The 13,930-nt window shown below is 41.1% G+C and overlaps 1 long non-coding RNA gene across 2 annotated transcripts in view; it reads right to left on the bottom strand.

The window, feature by feature from the left end:
* Positions 1-884: 884 nt before the first annotated feature.
* The window catches only part of LOC104652815 (uncharacterized), a 46,795-nt gene continuing 33,749 nt past the window's right edge, over positions 885-13,930 (bottom strand). For both annotated transcript variants that reach the window (XR_012513404.1, XR_012513405.1), the window contains exon 3: positions 885-8,468. This is a non-coding gene — a long non-coding RNA (uncharacterized LOC104652815). The remainder of the gene's footprint in view (positions 8,469-13,930) is intronic.

The raw sequence follows: 13,930 nt of genomic DNA, 5'->3' as shown, positions 1-13,930 counted from the left end.
ATATTTACTTCATGTTTACTGTTTCTAGAGATCTTCATTTATATGTAGATCCGAGTTTCTATCTGATATTACATTTCTTTTGCCTGAAGAACATTAACATATTTTGTACTGGCTCCTGTTGGTTAACTGTGCATTCTTTCAGGTTTGTTTTTTTCTTTCCTGTCTAGAAAGTGTTTATCTCACTTTTATTTTTGAAAGATATTTTAGCTGGATATAGAATTTTGAGTTAATAGTATTGTTTCTAATACTTTAAAAATGCCTTTCCATTGTCTTCTAGCTTCCATAGTTACTGAAAAGAATGCTGCTATAGTTTTCTTCTTCTCTTTCTTTCTCTTTGAAGAGTCTTTTCTTTCTTTGCTGCCTTCAAGAATTCTCTCTCTCTCTCTCTCTCTGCAGATTTACAGTGATGTATGTAGAAGGGCACTTTTGTCCTTATCTTTTGTAATTTATACTGATTCTCTGAAATTCTTGGGGCTTTGATTTGGTGTTCATCACTAATTTTTTAAAAAGTGATCATTATTTCAATAAATACTTTTTTTAGTGCACCTTCTGTCTTCTATGGCATTCCAATGACATTCCATTTGTATGTTTATTTAACAATTTGATATTGTCCCACAGACTTTGGATGCTTTGTTCTGGTTTACTTTTCACTCTTTTATCTTTCTTTTTGTGTTTCAATGTGTCTAATTTTATTGAATTATCTTCAAATTCACTGATTCTTCTTTCAGTTGTGTTGAGTCTACTGATGTCCACTAAAGGACTTTGTTTCTGGTATCATATATTAAAAAAAAAAATCTAGTATATCCATTTGACTTTTTTCTTATGGCTTCCCCCTAACTGTGGAAATTTCTCCATCTAATTACAGATATGTTCATTTTCTCCCACTGGATCTTTTACACCTTAATCACTGTTATTGGTAAATTGTTATTTGATGGTTTCTACACCTGGTTTTTTATGGGTCCAACCATGAGTTGGATTTTTGTTTTCTATTATGTTTTGTTGAGACTGTGTGTGTGTGTGTGTATGTGTGTGTGTGTGTGTGTGTGTGTGTGTGTGTGTTGAGCTTTTACATATCTTGTAATTTTTGACTGAATGCTACCATCCTGTGTAGATAGAACTGCTGAGATAGATAGCATTTATTCCTCAATATTTACATTTTTCTTTTTTTGTTTGGCTGCTAGTATGGTTTGAGTCAATCTAGTCAGAAATTAGTTTTATTGTTGCCATGGTTACTCTCCATGCACAGTCTTTAACTTCCATTAGTAATGGGTTGTTATTATTTTGTGCTTGGGTGCGGGCTGATGAGCCTAAATATATTTCTCAGAATTACTGCTACAACCTGAGATTTTAAATGATCTTTGCTCATCTGCACCACAGGAGGAGTCTCTCACCATGCTTTTGCCTGTTCTCCAGTGGTAGAGTGCTGTTGCTTCTTTTGGTGCTTGTTAGATAAGTAGTAATTGTCAACGAGGCTTCTCTCTTGTCCTTTTCCAGCCATAGTCTTATAAAGGACTTTCGTGACTTGACACAAAATGGCAAATAAAGACATAAAACCACACCCAACTTTATTAGTCATTAGAGAAATGCAATTTAAAACCACAATGAGATGCCACTCCATGCGTGACTGAAAATACCAAAAGTTGACCAGTATGTGGAGTTACTAGACCCCTCACCCACTGATGTTGACAATACAAAATGATACATTCACTCAGAAAAAACAGTTTGGGACTTCCTTATAAAGCTAAACACATAATGACCATATAATGGAAAAATCTCTTTTAGATATTTTCCTAAGAGAAATGAAAATATACTTTCACACAAAGACTTGTTTCATGTATGTTCATAGTAGCGATATTCCTAATAGCCCCAAACTGGAAACAACTTAAATGTCTATCCACTGGAAAATGGGTGAACAAATTGTAGTATAGTCATACAGGAGGATATTACTCACCAATAAAAGAGAAATTACTACTCCCCATAATATGGATGAATCTCAGAAGTATTATGTGGAATGAAATAAATCAGACAAATAAAACTTTTTCATATTATATAATTCTGTTGATATAAAATTCCAGAAGAAATAAAAACTAATGAAAGCAGTTGTTTTTGTGATCATGGTAGGAAAAGAGGAGTGACTATAAAGGAGCCTGAAGAAACTTTTTGGAGTCATGGAAGTATTCTACATCTTGATGGTGGTGGAGTTACAAACCATGTGAGTTTGTCAAAATTTATCAAACTGATATACTTGGAATTGGTGAATTTCATTGTCTATAAATTATACCCAGTGATTAAAAGTAAAATGTGAATTATTGTTCCAGTTAAGTAAGAGAAGTAGGTATAGGCTAGGGGAAGTTCTATGCCCTTGAACCCTTCTTCAGCTGAAGCACTTCTCAGGAACCACTAAACTTCCATACGTCTGAGTCTGAAAACTAGTGGCTTAGTTTTCCCAACTTGTGTGCACTTGAAGGTTAGAGCCAGAGGGGATGTGAATTTCCCAGATCATATAGTTTAATAATCTCAGCTCTAGGATTTTAACCAGAATTATATAAGGAACCAACAGATTTTTAAGGAGATAATCAATTATCTTTTATTCATTGCTTTCATCTTCTAAATAATTTTTGACTACCAACTATATATATGACATAAGGCTGCTATTGGAGTGATATACAAAGAGAGTTCACACACCTGGCACTCTGCATACCTTCTTTTGAGAAATGAAATTCACATAGGATTTATTTCTCTTTCTCAGGAGTGATCCAGACTGACTGCAAAAGTACATCTTTTACCGCAATTATAACAGAAAAAACACATCGAATTTCAGTTATGAATTTGACCAGCTTCCCGCTGGTCAAATCTCCTCTGTGCACAACGTGTTCAGATCGTCACTGATGAAGCTCTCTGGGTGATGGGCTTTCCTAGGAGCTGCTGTGAAAACAAAGGGTCCAGGGAGGTTCTGGGATGCAGCCAATCCTTTGGGACTAGTAGGTGGGTAAGTCCAATGGAATTTGAGACTAGGAAAGCCCATTCATTGCTTCTTCCAGGAGGGACCATCTCTTTTCTGGAGCTTCAAGTTTACTCAGGAAGAATATCACAGGTTTCAGAAAACTGATTTTTAAAAATGGCTATTTTGGGATCCACTTGCCTTTTCCTCTTTCCAAAGAGGAATCATTGTTGGAGGCTCTGACATCAGCACCACTCTCACTGCTCCAGCACGGCCATTAATCACCCATCAAATTCCTGCCTTATTTCCTTTTGGCCTTGAAAATTATGTCTTTCCTTTTGGCCTTGGAGATTATATGCCTCAAACTCTCTTGGTTGCTCCTTTTTATCCCTCCGTGTTTTTTGTTTGTTTGTTTGTTTGTTTTTTGTTTTGTTTTGCCTTTTATTTTTTTTTATGTTTTTATTTTTTCTTTCTGAGGGATGAGGACTGGGGAGGAGAAAGCCATTGTCAATTAATAGAGAGACATTTTCACCAGGTGTTTCTCAATTATCACATTGGCAGCGAGCCCCTTCTGTGTAAATTGTATTGAGGAAAAAAAAAAAAAAAAGAAAGAAAGGAAAATACCTCTCTGTGCAGACATCCTCCCTGGGATTGTAACCAGCTCTGTGTCTTCTTTCCTCAGAAGGACGGTCCTCCTCTGGGAACAGCCCTGCTTAGAGCTATAAGCAAAGCCAAGGTTGCTGTCTCCTGAAATATCATGATTTGAATGTGTTAAAGTGTGTGATTATTATTAGATCTTAAACACTCTAGATTTGCTCCCTCATTCCACACAAGTTTCAGAAATAAACCCGCGACCAGTCTCCAGGAGAGATTGATGCTTATTCTGTGTCAGAGGCCTGGTCCCCAGACGTCCCCATAAATTTGTCTGCTAGAAGACCATAAACGTAATTCTGAGCTTGAAAGTTATTTAGATTTGAATTAATTGCTTTTTCAGTTGTTTTCAAATATGCAAATCGAAATAGCCAAAAAGCAAAAAAACAAACAAACAAACAAACAAACAAAACAAAACAAAAAAAAAACCCTAAAACACATCTATATATAAAACGAGAAAAAAAAAGCAGTCCATTCTCCTGGAGAGATTCTAGAATGTCCTTTGCCAAGGTGATCTGCTTTTTGTCAACAAAACGGCAAAGGTGCATTTTTTTTTCTTTCTTTTTTTTTTTTTTTAATGACCCGTGTCTGTGTGGGTATTTCCTCTTTCTCTGACATTTTCTTAGTGGAGTGATCAAGTATTTCCTGTTGGTCAGAGCCTCTTTGACTTCAGCAAGCTACCACAAAAAAAAAAAAAAAAAAAAAAAAAAAGAGAAGATTATTAGATCAACTGTGGATAGGAAAAGTGCCTTGGCCAGTCCTTAGAATCTGAAGGAAAATGGTTTTGTAGACAAGGCTGAAGGAGAATGCAGGAAGACACGTTTATCGTCATTAAAAGTCCCCTAATGACACAAGCTAGGCAGTCGGCGCTCTTCTCATCAGTGAGGTCAGAAGCATCTCTGCTTACAGCTGTTATGACCCAGCATACTGGCTTCGATGGAGACCTTGAGAGACCTCTTAGGGGAAAACATGATGGTTTATCTGGGGACACAACTTGTAAACATCTCTCATCTAGGAATTTCCGTGAAACCTCCTGAGCTTGGAGAGATGCCCAGCTCGTGCCAACTCCTGCATAACAAGTTCCAGATGCTTTCTCTACTCTGTGCCAGGTGGGATTCCCCGAGGTTTGCCCTTAACCCATCTCCTCAAAGCCCAAAGTCAGAGATGGGGCAGTTCTGGAGTCAGACACTTGCACACAGCTGGATTGCCTTTACCTGTAGCGGTTCTCAGGAACCACTGAACGTCCATGCATTTCAGTCTGAAAACCAGTGGCTTAGTTTTCCCCACTTGCGTGCACTTGAAAATGAGAACCAGAGGGGATGTGAATTTCCCACGTCCCATGCCCTGCTCCAGTGAGTGTTCAGCCTTTAGTTACGGCCATTCATAGTCCGCCCAGACAGGGTCAAGTTCAGCCAGGAGACGGGACTCCCTCTCTTTCCGTGACATCACTGGTCAGTAGTCACAGGTCAGCTAGTCACATGAAGACTCCGTTTTTGAGCAGACTTGAGTACAAGTCCTGAGCTAGGAAATATAGAAGTCAGAGAAAAATGTAATCTTAAGCTCCTCTCTTTGCCTTAGGCCAGTTCCCCAGAAGCACAGCTTAAGATGGGATTCTGGGGCCAATGACTTATTAGGGAGGTGCCCTCAGGAGAAACCAGTGAGAGGTGCAGTTTGGGGTCAAAAGAAGAGTCAGGCCAAGGACTGGTCGTAGCTGAATCCTAGCCTCAACTTGAGAGCGCTGGGAATTCCAGGAGGGTGCACAGTCCCAGGTTACTCTGGGTTGTGGGGGGAGAGTAAGCATCACACGTTTATTTCTGACTGTCACAGGCTACAGATGGCCTGCAGGAAGGAGAGCACAATCTCCCTGTGTCTCTGCTCAAGGCAGCTCCTGAAGGCAGGTCTCCTGGGGGTGGAGTGCCTCTGGGAGCACCTATGGTTTTAGCACTGGACTGTGGGTGCCCAGGCTCATTAATGGGCATCTGGGCAAAACATTAAGACTGTGCAGAGGCAGCTGTTGTGGAAAACAGTATGGTTGCATGGTCACAATGGACATCCTAACACACTCCCAGGTCTCAGCCTTCGGCCATGCAAGGAGGGAAGAGGTGCTGCCCACAGAGCACGTGCTTCCCCAGCCATGGGACATAAAGTCAGGGCTACGGCCAGGCTCACCCCGGTGACAAGGATGTCTGCCCCGCATCCCTGCCACATGAAGCAGTAAAACAGCAGCTCTTTTGGCACAGTGGGGAAAATCCAGGATCAAGGTCCCACCTTTTAGCACCACTTAACCTGCTGGAGTCTTCGGGCATCATGCCAAGCCCTCCCTGAGGGCTGGCTGTGACTTTCTCATAGGGTGTTTACTCTCTAGCTTGTCAGCTTCCTGGCCCCTGAAAGTGTCTATGGTGTAACCTCAGAATATATGCATGGAGACTCAAGATTGACAGAGGGGCCAGGCGTGATGGCTCATGCCTGTAATCCCAGCACTTTGGGAGGCCAAAGTGCGTGGATTACTTGAGGTCAAGAGTTTGAGATCAGCCTGTCCAACATGGTGAAATCCATGTTGCTCACTTGTAATCCCAGTTACTTGGGAGGCTGAGGCAGGAGAATCGCTTGAACCTGGGAAGCAGACATTGCAGTGAGCCAAGATTGCATCACTGTACTTCAGCCTGGGTGACAGAGCAAGGCACTGTCAGAAAAAATTTAAAAAAGATTGAAAATGGGACACACACTGACACATGCGAGGGCAGATCACCAGAGAAATGAAGAGGAGCCCCAGGCATCAGGGCCTTAGGGTCACAGGCAGAGGTGGGCCTCCCCAAGAGGAGAAGGCATAGCCAAAAGGTAAGACTTGGTTCCAGATTAGATGATCAAAATCCAGAATACAGGCCCATGTTCCAAAGTTGTCCTTGTTACTCTGAACCTTTGACACGTGGTTCTTGTGCTGGGCCAGGGCCATTGAGTTTTTCTTCTACAGAGTCACTCACTGTGTGACCTCAAGTCCCTGACAACTGTTTTTCCTCACCCAGACCTCAGGATCTCTTACCCGGACCAATGCTCTTGCCCCGTCTGCCCTCAGCAGCCCACTTCTTCCCACTTCCAGAGTCTACCCCTGATCTGTCCTAACCTCCACAGCAATCTGGTTTCAGCTCAGATCATATTCCTTCCTTAAACATTTTTCAGGTGTCCCCAAAGCCTGGGGTGGGTCCTCTGGCCATCACCAGAGGAATCTGGCCCATGGGTCATGCACGTGAAAGGGGCAGTCCTGATGTATCAGGAGGCTGCTTCTTAGAAAACTTCGGGTTCTGAGTTAACACAGCAAAGTAAAAACTGCCAGCCCAGCCAATGCTCTGCTTAGGACGTGTCTGAGGACACCACAAGCTCTGGAAGGAAGAAGGCTCGAGGGCCCTTCATGGAGGAAGTTTGTCCTTGGCCCGCATCCTCTGCACCAGAGCTGTCAAGGGGGGAAGGTAGGCAGCTGGAGAAGCTGGGGAAGATGCTGGAGACCCATCCTGGGAAGGTCCTCCATCCCTCCACCCAAACTGCATGCACTAGAATTGACTTGTGCTCTACTGGGGCACCCGAGTCCAAGCCTGCACCTGCACATACTCAGTCAAAGACAGTGAAGCAAGAGGAACACGCATTTGAGCTCTGACACACACCTAAGAAGACACTTCCTCCAAGCACATATCCATTACGGTGAGTGCAACAGTGATATCATCCAAAGAACAGAATACTGAAAGGCACATTATGCAAATTTGTGTTCCCAGTTATGGATTCATCTGGAAGCTTTCAAAACTTCCAAGACCTCATTCCAGGCTTAGCCAACAACCAGTGCTACCTCAGTGATTGAGTGAACATTATTTCCGGGAACAATAATATTTCCGGGAACATCATATTCCAGGTCCCTCTCTCGTCAAATGAGCGACCTTAAGGTACACGCCCTGCCCAAGGTCATGCTGCCAGTTGGGATGAAGGGCAGAGAGAACCTCTCTGTGAGGTATGGTTTCCTCTTGGAAGCTCTCTGGGGAGCCCTGAAACTCAGGTAGCCCAGGGACAATGCTGTTGGATCTGGGGTACTGGCAAGTACTGACATTGATGATTGATAGATCATGAAGCTGAAGATCACAGATTTTTCAGAAATCTGCCCAAGTTCAGGAAGCTAAACTTCATTGTATCCATTCAATCTATTCTAAGAAAGAAAACGTTTTTTGGAAACTGATTATTATAAAATCTACTTCCAAGAATAAACATCAGAAGCTGTAACGACAATTACAAATTAACCAAACCTACAGTAATAGCAGTAGCAGAACAAACAAAAAAGAAAAGAACGACAAGCTTGCTGTTTCAACCAGTAAATTACAAAATAAAGCTGCAGTAATTAAACAGGGTGAAGTGCGTTTCACAGGTTAACACCGTGCTTTTGATTGTAGGTTGGAGTCACCCTAGAGCTTAAGAAAAATACAAATTCACAGGCCTCTCTCAGAGATGCTGATCTCACTAGTCTAGATGAAGTGTGGCCTGGGCTTCCCAGTTTGTAAGTGCTCTTTAGATTATTATAACCAGCAGCCAACAGTTAAGAACCACTGGATTAATGGAAAGAAAGCAACTGGAGAGATTGTCAAAAGTGCAGGTTCCTGTATCTGGGTCCACTGATTCAGGCTCTAAGAAGGAGTCTACGAGAAACAAGGTACGCCAACACATATCAACATTTTGGAAGCTTTGGAAAAAAGAGTTCTTACACAGTTCCACCTACAGGCGGGCCTTCAGTAGATTCTCAAGGTGACATCTCAAAACACCGAAGGAGAGTTGTAGCAAGGGCGTTGGTGTAATCCACTGGCCATTTGAAGACCAAGGTGGATCTTGAGTTCACTTCTTCCAACTAAAACCATAAAGAAATAGGGTTAACTAACTAACTTCTAATATTGTGCTGGAGAAAGGCTTTCTAAGGAAGACAGAAACTTTATATATATTAAAAAAATGTAATAGATTTGACTGCCTAAAAATGAAACTAAGTCATGAACTGCAAAATACATAAACTAGAAGCTGCAAAGTGCAGAAAAGGAAAGTTACCACACGTATTACAGATAAAAGCTTAGTAATCTTAATTTGCCAAAAAAAATAAAATTTTAAATGAACTTTCATAAGCCAAAAGGAAAGTCAGTATTCAGTAAAAAATTAAGCAGTAAACACAGAGAGGTAAATTACAAAACAAAATGTGCAGTCAATACATCCTAAAAAAGATGTTCTACCTCATAAGTAATCAAAAGTGCTAAATAAAAATCAAAATGACTCATTTTTTTTCACTCATCATATTGGAAAGGATTAAAAGTTTGACAAAAATCAAAAATAGCAAGGATGTGGGAAAATTGACATTCTCATGCTCTGTTGTTGGAAATGTAAAATGGTATTCCTTTCTGGAAGGCAGTTTGTCAACTGAAATTAACTTTTTTTAAAAAATAAGAAGCATGCCTTTAGCCTAGTAATCATATGCTTGGGAATTTATCCTAAGGAGATAATTGCTAAGTGACGCAAAGATATAGATACAATAGCATTCATTAATGATTTTAATAGTGAAATATTAGAAGCAGCATAAATATCTGTAAATAAATGATTGGTTAAATAATCTATTTATATATATATACACAACAAAAGCCCCCACATTTGAAATAGTGTATTTCTATAGATTTCTAGTTACTGAAATGACGTGACTCTTTTACACCTCCTCCTTTCGTACACATTATTTCTTCTCCTTGGGCTGCCCATTCCCCCATGATTTCAAATGTGGGTCCCTCCTGGGAGTGCCCAACCAGCTCAAATTGCCCCTTCTTCTGTGAAGTTGTCCCTCCTTCTGAGTCACATAAGTAGTCACCACTCTTACTGCCCAAAACATTCCTTCACCATTCCCATGGCAGCCCTTGTTCACTCATTCATTCAATACATGCTTTTACTGAGCACCTACTATTTATCATGCTCTCTACAGGGCTCTTACCACCCTCTAAAGTAGTTGACTTTTCCGTGGCCATCTTTCTCACTGGACTGCAAACCTCTGTAGAGTAATAAAGGGCGTGATTTATTCTGTTATCCCAGGGTACTTGGCATATGAGCAATACTAGCTTACTGAATAAAAGGAAGAATGAATGAAAGGGTGAGAGGATGAATGGATGGGTGAATGGATAGGTGGATGAATTGAAGGAAGGATGGGTAGATAAATGAGTAAGTTGGCGGTTTAATGAATAGAAAAAACTTATGGATGGATGAATGGGTTGGTGGATGGATGAGTGAGCAGAATAACACATGGGTGGATATTTGAATGGATGGATGGATGAAGGAACAGAAGGAAAGATGAACAGATGAATGGATGAATAGCTGGTTGAATTGATTGGTAGGTCAATGGATGAATGAGTGAATACAAGGAAGAACGGATAGATGAAAAGATGAGTGAGTATATGAATAGATGGATGGGTGAATGGATGTATGGAAGAATGAATAGAAGAAAGGATAGCTACAGGAATTGGTGGATAGGTGGATGGATGAGTGAATGGATGGTGGATAGATGGAGACTAGATAGATGAGTAAGTGAGTGAGTGAGTGATTGGTAGAGAAGGCAGACAGATGAATGTGAAAGGATTGGGTGATTGAGGAGATGAAGTAGATGCATAGGTTAGCAGAAGGATGATCAGATCAGTAGGTGAGCAGATGGAAAGGAGGCCGTGCTCCTCAGTCCATCTTATTGCCATCTTGCCTCAGGAAGGACATTGAGAGAACGCTTATCATTAAACATTCTTTCCACAGCCATGTATGGGATCTACAAAGTATTAAAAATGACCACAGCTATGTAACTGTTTGAGAAAATTGGCTCTACCATAACAAAATAGAACAGGGAAAAAAAAGTCCCCTGTAAAACAAAAAGCAACAAGTTTGTTCCACAGACATTGGACATGTTGAAAAACCAGCAGAGGAGAGAGAAGCAACTTAGAGATTATTGACAGCGGGAACCCACTTCCATGCCCAGGCCTGAGTGAGAAAGGAAGAGTTCAGTTACCGGATCCAGGAGCAGCCCACATGTTGGCATCTGAGACTATCCTGATAGTCTCCACCAGTGGGAGGCAGTTGCAGACAAAGTACAGTCAGTACCCAAGTGAGAGGACAACACCCTTGCTTCTCTTTTCCTCCTCCCCTAACTCACCCACCTGTGCCACCCAATGGCCAAATCCAACAGGGAACCAGCTGGCAGGGGAACCTGGAATCATGGGGTCCAGGCATCAGCAGAGCAGGGAAGAGTGATCAATGCGTTTGAGGACAAACAGGCCAACAACTGCACACCCGACAAAATTGAAATCAATAAATATTTAAACGTGTCCACAATGTCACATTATTTGTCAGCCAAGCAACTGCAAATGAACTCTTACATACGTTATGAATAAATTATGTTGGGTGTGTGTACATTTTAATACAGCTGATGTGGAGGGGAGGAGCGCCCGGGGACGATGAGGCCTTCAAGTGACCCTCCGGACACTCTTGTGGTGCGAGTCTCAAGGCTCAGCTTCCTGTTCTCTAATAGAGTAACTTTGGGCAAATCACTCAGTTTCCCCCTCTTTAAAGTCCATGTCAATTTTTCAAGATCCCTATGAAGTGAAAGTAAAATAATGTTTGTAGAAGTACCCAGGACCCCATCTGACCTGATGGAAGCCATCATTATCATTGCTTCTAAGAGGCACTCAGTCAGCCAGAGGAGGCATGCACAGGTGCCCTTCAGCAGAACACTTCGTCATGACGACGTAACAAAAACCTGAAGAAGTGCATCTTGCTAAAATTAAAAATCTCACGTCCATCAACTTATGGCGAGGACAGCATGGTGGATGTGGGCAATGATTTAAGGACAAGGACATTCATCCCAGACTGTTTATATTAGTGCACATATTATATTCCTAAATATTGAGCAGGAAGGGGTAAACTAAATGAGAGGGTATCAACACAATGGAACATGGAGAACGTGTTCATGTATGTAAATGTCTACAAATTTGTTTTCAGCTACAGTCTCTGAAGTGAAATTATGGGTATTGTTTTCTTTGCTTAAAAAAAATTATTAGTGATAGCTGTGCCAGTTCAGCTGACCCAGTGCCACAGTTCAGAAAAGAGCGATATTGACAGAGCAGGAACTAAGGACAAATTACTTGCCTGAGGTCCTTCTCAGTGACATCAGTCTGCTTGCTGATGCACTGGCCACTCGTGGTGGCCCTCAGGCAGCTAGCACTCACAGGCTGGAAAGTGAGTCTTCTAAAGCGTGCCTCCGGGGTCCTCTGTGCTCTGCCACCTGCCTGGCCACCATCTATAGTCACAGGTACAAATCACAAAAAAATACTTTCCTTCCTGGTCTGCAAGGACTTAAGCCCTGGCTTCAGGACCATTCACATGGAGTTATGTGTAGCCATAGCTAACACACCTGCTTGTAAAAACTTTGCATTTTCTATTTGCTTTTATTTTTCCCCCCCAAAATTTGAGACAGCTTCAGTGCATTCCTGGGAATCAGTGCCCGCTAAAAAACACTGAAGCAGAAGGTAGAGGTGAAACCCAGGGAGCTTCAATCAGGTGGTTTTCTGCAGGCAGCACGTGTGGCTTTGGAGTAGCCCCTGGGAGCCCCTTCACCTCTCGGGTCTCAAGCATCTTCTCTGTGAAAGGCAGGATGGTCATGAGGACCCTGGAAACCCCGCCATGCTCTAAAGCAAAATATCTCCTCTGACTCAAATTTTAGTTTTAATCTGACATAGTGAAGCAACGATTTAAAGTTCTAAAGCCCACATGAGCAGATATTTTTCTGATAAGGGTCAGATTGCAAATCTCTTAGGCTCCATAGCCCCAGTGGTCTGTCTTGCAACTGCTCAGCTTTGAAGTTGAGCACAAAACCCAGCCATGGACAATAAGTACACAAATTAGAGTATTCGTGTTCTGAGAAAATGTTATTGACGAGACCAGGTGGTAGGCTGGATTTTGCCTGTGGGTCCTCTTGTGCAGACCCTTGTTCTAAAGTAGACTGTTTCCAAAGACTTAACTAGTGACTGATGGAGTTAATAAAAGATGTAGACGATGGTAACGATGATGAAGATAAAAATAATATAAGCCTCTTCCTTTTATGCAAGAGCATGTGTGTGTTCTAAAAATTAAAATAGCACCAAAGATGGTTAGCAAAACAACGTCTCCTCCACCCCCAAATACATCCATTGCTTAGCCCCAGAACCCACCTCACCTGACAAGGCAAAGGAGATTTTGCAGTGTGATCAAGGTCATCAGCATTGTCACGGAGAGATGATGACCCTGATGATCTTGGTGGACCCAGTGAAACCACAGGAGTCCTTAAAAGCAGAGAACCTTTCTGGCTGGGTTAGAGAAAGATCTGAGCATAGACAAAGGGTTCAAAAAGAACTCACTCTTCCTTTGCTGGCTTTGGACATTGAGAAAGGATACCAAGAAAGCAAAGGAATTCAGGCAGCCAGGAGGAGCAAGAAAAGGCAACGAAACAGATTCTCCCCTTGAGCCTCCAGAGAGGAATACAGTCCTGCTAAGACCTCAAGCTCAGCCCCAGGAGACTGAGGGAACTGTAAGGTAATAAATATGTATCACTTAAACCACTACATTTGTGATAATCTTTACAGCATCAGTAGAAAACGAATACCCTAACTCCATGAGAAAAATTTGGAAATTACAAAATCTAATCTCACCCATAATGTCACTACCCAGAGATACCCACTATTAACATATATTAGAAATATTATTTTAGATTTCTTTGCATATATGTGTATGTATGTGTAACTGGAAATAGTATATACATTATATATAATATACATTATGTGCTACCATTATATATTATATATACATATATATATACACATTACATTACATATAATGTGTATATATGATCCACGTGTTTATACTCTATGTAATATAAAATTGCCATATACATTACATATAGCGTGTATATATATATATATATATATACATTCTGTATGCATTCATGTATATCTATATAGGGAGAGAGATCTAAATGTAAACTATTATATCAGTTTACACTGGCTGTAATTTAGATTTATTTTATTCCATTTAACATTTTTAAAGAATTTTCTGGTGCCACCAAGCTTTCTTCAAAAACATGTTTTATAGTACAGATGAGTTATAATTTCTTCACTTCCCTCTTTTTCATTGTTTCTGATCTTTTCATTAGTATAAAAATGGCCAAGGAGAAAATTCATGCACATATCAAACTGTTAGGATGTTAAAAGGTTACTATTCTCTTTTTGCCATAAAAGTATTTTTTTCCTGGTTTTGTTTGCCTTTAATTTATTCTGG

Source organism: Saimiri boliviensis, chromosome 14 (assembly GCF_048565385.1).
Source record: "Saimiri boliviensis isolate mSaiBol1 chromosome 14, mSaiBol1.pri, whole genome shotgun sequence".
In the NCBI taxonomy this organism is placed as follows: Eukaryota; Metazoa; Chordata; class Mammalia; order Primates; family Cebidae; genus Saimiri; species Saimiri boliviensis.
The sequence above is the reverse complement of the archived record's forward strand: the minus strand, read 5'-3'. Positions and strand labels throughout refer to the sequence as shown.